Genomic DNA, 7,333 nt, shown 5'->3' with positions numbered 1-7,333 from the left:
TAATCATCTGTCGGTTCTCAATCATGTTGGAATAGAATCCATTGATTCTTTTGCGTCTGTCACCACACCCAACAATCGCGAGTTTGAAGCTTGTCATAGTCATTCAATCCCCGAATCCTACTCGGAATACCACAAACAAGGTTTAGACTTTCTGGATTCTCAAGAATGGCCGCCAAAGGGTTCTAGCTTATACCACGAATATTCTGACCAAGGAATCCAAGAGATACTCGCTCGTTCTAAGGTAGAACGGAAGTGGTTGTCAGTCACGCGTTCATAGGTGAGAATGATTATGAGTGTCACGGATCATCACATTCATCATGTTGAAGTATAACGAATATCTTAGAACAAGAATAAGCTGAATTGAATAGAAAATAGTAGTAATTGCATTAAAACTCGCGGTACAGTAGAGCTCCACACCCTTAATCTATGGTGTGTAGAAACTCCACCGTTGAAAATACATAAGTGATGGTCCAGGCATGGCCGAATGGCCAGCCCCCATAAACGTGATCAAATGATCATAAGGAAATCCAAAAATAATCCAAAGATGTCTAATACAATAGTAAAATGTCCTATTTATACTAGACTAGTTACTAGGGTTTATAGAAATAAGTCTAAATGTAGAAATCCGCTTCCGGGACCCACTTTGGTGTGTGCTTGGGCTGAGCTTGAGCTTTACACGTGCAGAGGCTTCTTTTGGAGTTAAACGCCAAGTTGTAACGTGTTTTTGGCGTTTAACTCTGGTTTATAACGTGTTTCTGGCGTTTTACTCCAAAATGCAGCATGGAACTGGCGTTGAACGCCAGTTTGCGTAGTCTTGAATCGAATAAAGTATTGACTATTATATATTTCTGGAAAGCTCTGGATGTCTATTTTCCAACGTCGTTGAGAGCGTGCCATTTGGAGTTCTGTAGCTCCAGAAAAGTCATCTCGAGTGGAGGGAGGTCAGAATCCAACATCATCAGCAGTCCTTTTTCAGCCTAAATCATATTTTTTTTCAGGTCCCTCAATTTTTGCTAGAAAATACCTGAAATCCCAGAAAAACACACAAACTCATCGTAAAGTCCAGAAATGTGAATTTTGCATTAAAACTAATAAAAACATCCCTAAAAGTAGCTAGATCCTACTAAAAACTACCTAAAAATAATGCCAAAAAGCGTATAAATTATCTGCTCATCAGCAGTGCATTCCACAAACCGAATTTCAATCAATCTTAGAAGCTTGCCACTCCTCCGAGGGAGGCGGTCATTATGGACCCCAAAGGACGGCAAGAAAAATCCTAGATTGTGGATTTTGGTGGCCAACTCTTTTCAAGGATTCCACTCTCTTTTGTCAATCTTGTTCTCAATGTATTAGATTTGGTAATATCTCCAAGAAGAATGAAACGCCTCAACAAACCATGCTATTTTGTGAAATTTTTTATGTGTGGGGCATTGATTTCATGGGGCCATTCCCAAACTCTAATGGTTTTCTCTACATTCTACTTGCCGTTAATTATGTGTCCAAATGGGTGGAAGCAATACCCACCCGGATGGACGATGCTAATTAGTCCTTTCTTTTGTGAGGAATAATATAATTTGTCGCTTTGGGTCACCACGATCAATCGTTAGTGACCAAGGTTCACATTTTTGCAACAAAAGAATGGAAAGACACATGAAGAAATATGGCATCATACATAAAGTAGCCACGGCCTAACCCACAAATGAACGGCCAAGCCGAGGTTTTCAATAGGGAGATAAAGCACATTTTGGAAAAGATTGTGAAACCTAGTAGAAAAGATTGGAGTGCCAAGCTCTCGGATGCACTATGGGCTTACTGAATGGCATACAAGATGCCAATTGGCGTGAGCCCCTTTTGGTTGGTATTTGGCAAAGCTTGCCACTTACCGGTAGAAGTAGAGCATAAAGCATTGACGAGCAGATTCTTGTGTGGTCTAGAATTTTACAAATAAAAATTTGTTACAAATATAGTTTCTGAACTAACAAGAATCCTTTCATACAAAAGATTGTTTCTCACAAGAAACAAACCCCTAATAAATAATAACCGAAGTATTTAAGCCTTGGTTGTCTCTCAAGGAATTGCAGGGAGGTGTGCTTATAATTGGTTATGAAAATGTATCTTTTTGGGGTTTTTTAAGATAAGAAGCAAGAATAGTAAATGGTAATGAAAATCAAATGACTGTAAAAGCTCTTGGCAAGGTATGAGAACTGGAAATCCTATCCTAGTTATCCTTATCAATTGTGATGAGAATTGTTCATTGCTCCCACTTAGTTAACCATCAATGAATGAAGGAAAGTCAAGTGCACTAATCAATTTGATTCCTCAAGTCCTAGTCAACTCCTAAGGAAAGACTAGCTTTAGTGGAATCCAAATCAATCAGCAACTTTCAATTACCAATCAACAAAGGAGTTTGATAACTCAACTGTTACCAATTACTCAACCACGTCAAGAACATAGAATCCTACTCTAACCTCCTTCTAAGCATTTTGTCAAACACTTGAGAGGCATAACACAAAATAATAGAAGAGTAATAGGAGATAATAACATCCAAATAATCAATTTCAAATATCAGCAACATAGATTAAAAGAGAGCAATCTAGAATATGAAATACCTCAAGTTATATTAAATAGAAAATCCAATCACAAAAGGAATGTATAGATCAAAGTATTAAAATCAATAAGAGTATAAAAAAATTAAGTCAAAGAACATTAAACTTGGAATTTGAGAAGAGATAATCCTAAATCCTAAAAACCTAAGAGAAAGGAGAGAGCCTCTCTCTCTAAAGCTACATCTTAAACCTAAAATTATGTGTATTGAGAAGTTGTGTGTCCTTTGGCTTTAAACTATGATCCAAATTACAATCTTCAAAACAAGTTTTAACACAAAAAATTTAATTTAGATTATTGAAATTTTTAAAATAGAGTCTTGAAAAGAAACTTATTACTTTTCAACCAAATAGAACATGCATGCAAACACTAATTACTATGCAATTTTTTATCCTATCTAAAAAGAAAATTTATTTACTGGTGCTAAGAGAAAGAAAAGTTACCTCCGGACGTCAGGTACTGACCGACCTCCCCACACTTAAAGCTTGGCACCGTCCTCGGTGCCATCAGTCAGGAGCAAGGGAATGCTGGAAGTGTTGCCTCCAGTGTCTGGTTCTCCTTGGCAGCCTGTGCTACTAGATGAAGTGGAGTCCAGAGTGTCCGGGTCTTCTTCAGGTGGGTGGTGTCCAACAATCAGCTTCTTGAGGTATATGTAGGGCGTCACCATTGTCAATGGCTACTTCCCATCCTCTTAGTGAAAATGGTCTAAATGCTCTGTGACAGCATAACTAATCATTTGTCGGTTCTCGATCATGTCGGAATTGAATCCAGTGATTTTTTTGCGTCTGTCACTACGCCCAACACTCGCGAGTTTGAAGCTCGTCATAGTCATTCAACCCTTGAATCCTACTCAGAATACCACAGACAAGGTTTAGACTTTCTAGATTCTCAAGAATGCTGCCAATAGATTCTAGCTTATACCACGAAGACTCCGATCTTTCGGATTGGAGGCTAAGAGATACACGCTCGTTCTAAGGTAGAACGAAAGTGGTTGTCAGTCTCGCATTCATAGGTGAGAGTGATGATTAGTGTCACAGATCATCACATTCATCATTTTGAAGTGCAACGAATATCTTAGATTAAGAATAAGCATGAATTGAATAGAAGAATAATAGTAATTGCATTAATACTCGAGGAACTGCAGAGCTCCACACCTTAATCTATGGTGTGTAGAGACTCCACCGTTGAAAATACATAAGTGATGGTCCAGGCATGCTGAATGGCCAGCCTCTCTCAATGGCATACGAATTCGAAAATAGGGAAAAAGACCTCCTATACAACAGTAAAAATTTCTATTTATACTAAACTAGCTATTAGGGTTTACAGAAATAACTCTTAGTGCAGAAATCCACTTCTGGGGCCCACTTTGGTGTATGCTTGGGCTGAGCTTGAGCTTTACACATGCAAAGGCTTCTCTTGGGGTTAAACGCCAAGTTGTAACGTGTTTTTGGCGTTTAACTCTGGTTTGTGACGTGTTTCTGGCGTTTTACTCCAGAATGCAGCATGCGACTGGCGTTGAACGACAGTTTGTGTCATCTAAACTCGAGCAAAGTATGAACTATTATATATTGATGGAAAACCCTGGATGTCTACTTTCTAACGCAGTTGAGAGTGCGCCATTTGGAGTTCTGTAGCCCCACAAAATCCATTCCAAGTGCAGGGAGGTCAGAATCCAACAGCATCAGCAGTCCTTTGTCAGCCTGAATCAGATTTTTGGTCAGGTCCCTCAATTTCAGCCAGAAAATACCTGAAATCACAGAAAAACACACAAACTCATAATAAAGTCCAGAAATGTGAAGTTTTCATAAAAACTAATAAAAACATCCCTAAAAGTAGCTAGATCCTACTAAAACTACCTAAAAATAATGCCAAAAAGCGTATAAATTATCCGCTTATCAAGCCTCAGCCTTGAGTTGTAAAGAAGAACTAATTCCCTAGGTCTGAACTCTCTCCTTTTAATGTGCTTATCATGCACAGCCTTAATCTTTTCTTTGTATAGCCTGGAGTTATCTTATACTTCTAGGCGAAGGTTCTCTAATTCTTGTAGTTGCATTTTTCTTTTAGCTCCAGCCTTCTCAAATCCCATGTTGATTTCTCTCACTGTGCAGAATGCCTTGTGTTCCACCTCCACAGGGAGGTGGCAAGCCTTTTCGTATACTAGGCTGAAGGAGCTCATCCCGATTGGTGTCTTGTATGCTGTCCGATATGCCCAAAGCGCATCTTGTAGCCTGGTGCTCCAGTCCTTCCTATGAGGCTTGACTATCTTTTCCAGGATACACTTGATCTCTCTGTTAGACACCTCTGCTTGTTCGTTAGTCTGCGGGTGGTAGGCAGTTGCTACCTTGTGGACAATCCCATGCTTCTTCAGTAGTTCTGCTAATATCCTATTACAAAAGTGAGTGCCTTGATCACTTACGATTACTCGTGGTGATCCAAAGCGACAGATAATATGGTTTCTAACAAAGGAGACAACAGTGTAAGCATCATCAGTATGGGTAGGAATGGCTTCAACCTATTTAGAAACATAATCTATAGCTAACAATATATAAAGATAACCACTGGAGTTTGGAAATGGACCCATAAAGTCAATGTCCCAAACATAAAATCTCACAAAACAGCATAATTTATTAGGGCATCTTATCCCTCTTGGATATATTACCAAACCTCTGACATGGGGAACAAGATTTACAGAAGGTAGCAAAATTTTTAAAAAGAGTAGGCCACCAGAATCCACAGTCCAAAATTTTTCTAGCTGTTCTTTGAGGGCCAAAATGTCCACCACTCTCAGAGGAGCAGTAGGCCTCTAAAATGGATCGGAATTCTGATTGAGGCACACGCCTTCTAATTATCTGATCAGCACCATACCTCCACAAATATGGGTCATCCCAAATATATAATTTGGACTCGCTTTCCAGCTTGTGCCTCTGATGCTTAGTAAAATTGGGAGGGAAGGTATGACTAACTAGATAATTAGCTACAGGTGCATACCAAGGAACTACTTCAGATACTGCATGCAAGCTATCAAATGGAAAAGTATCATTGATAGGAGTGAATTCATGCTTGATGTGCTCAAGGCGACTCAAGTGGTCTGCCACTAAATTCTGAGAACCACTCCTATCCTTAATTTCTAAATCAGATTCTTGCAGCAGCAGTATCTAATGGATTAGCCTTGGTTTGGACTTTTTTTATCTAATAAATATTTTAGAGCTACATGGTCTGAGTACACTACCACGTTAGTACCAATTAAGTAGGCTCGAAATTAATCCAGAGCAAAAACAATGGCTAGAGGCTTTTTTTCAGTGGTAGTGTAATTGGACTGAGCAGCATCTAATGTCTTTGAAGCATATGCAATTACAAAAGGATCATTACCTGTGCACTGGGCCAGCGCTGCTCCTATAGCATGGTTGGAGGCATCACACATAATCTCAAAGGGCTGGCTCCAATCTGGTCCTCTCACAATTAGAGCTTGAGTCAAGGCGATCTTCAGCTTATCAAATGCTTCTATGCAGTCCTCACTAAGCTCGAACTCAACATCCTTCTGCAGCAGTCTAGATAAAGGTAAAGCTACCTTACTGAAGTCCTTGATGAATCTCCAGTAAAAACCTGCATGGCCAAGGAATGAACGGACTTCCCTCACAGAGGAGGGGTAAGGTAAACTAGAAATGACATCTACCTTTGCTGGGTCGACAGAAATACCAGTATTATAGACAATGTGTCCTAGAATAATACCTTGTTGGTCCATAAAATAACACTTTTCAAAATTCAAAACAAGGTTTGAACTAACACATCTGTCTAATACTCTAGCTAAACTATCCAAGCAAAGGCTAAAAGAATCACCATACACACTAAAGTCATCCATGAAAACTTCCATACAATCCTCAAGGAGATTCGAGAAAATTTTCATCATGCATCTTTGGAACGTTACCAGTGCATTACATAAGCCAAACGGCATCCTCTTATACGCATACATTCCAAAGGGACATGTAAAAGTAGTTTTCTCCTAATATTCAGGAGCTATATGAATATGAAAATAGCCAGTGTAACCATCTAGAAAATAGTAGTGTGATTTACCTGACAGGCGATCAAGCATCTGATCGATAAAGGGCAGGGGGTAGTGATCCTTAAAAGTGGCTTTGTTGAGGCGCCTGTAGTCAATGTACACTCTCCAGGAATTCTGTACTCTAGTTGCTATGAGCTCTCCTTGCTCATTCTTTACTATAGTGACTCCAGACTTCTTGGGCACCACTTTTACTGGGCTGACCCATTCGCTATCTGAAATGGGGTAGATGATGTCTGCCTCCAGTAGTCTGGTCACTTCCTTCTTGACAACCTCTAAGATGGTGGGATTTAGTCTTCTTTGGGGTTGACAGACAGGCCTTGCTCCCTCTTCTAAAAATATTCTGTGCTCACAAACTTGAGGGCTGATGCCTACTATATCCGTCAAACTCCACCCAATTGCTTTCTTGTGTCTTCTTAGCACACTAAGCAGTTGCTCCTCTTATTGGGAAGTGAGATCCCTTGCAATGATAACTGGAAGCTTCTGATTATCTTCAAGGTAAGCATACTTGAGGTGGGGTGGAAGGGGCTTTAACTCCAATGTCTGCTCATGGCTAGGCACTTGATCCTCTGGAGCTAGTGAAGATGGCGGGACGTCTTCATTGTGTTCAGATGGTTTTCCCACACTTGGACCTTGCTCCATGTGCCTCTCTTCCACTTCTTCCAGGTAAAC

The sequence above is a fragment of the Arachis hypogaea genome, chromosome 1 (assembly GCF_003086295.3).
Source record: "Arachis hypogaea cultivar Tifrunner chromosome 1, arahy.Tifrunner.gnm2.J5K5, whole genome shotgun sequence".
Lineage (NCBI taxonomy): Eukaryota > Viridiplantae > Streptophyta > Magnoliopsida > Fabales > Fabaceae > Arachis > Arachis hypogaea.
Note: the sequence above shows the minus strand (reverse complement) of the source record.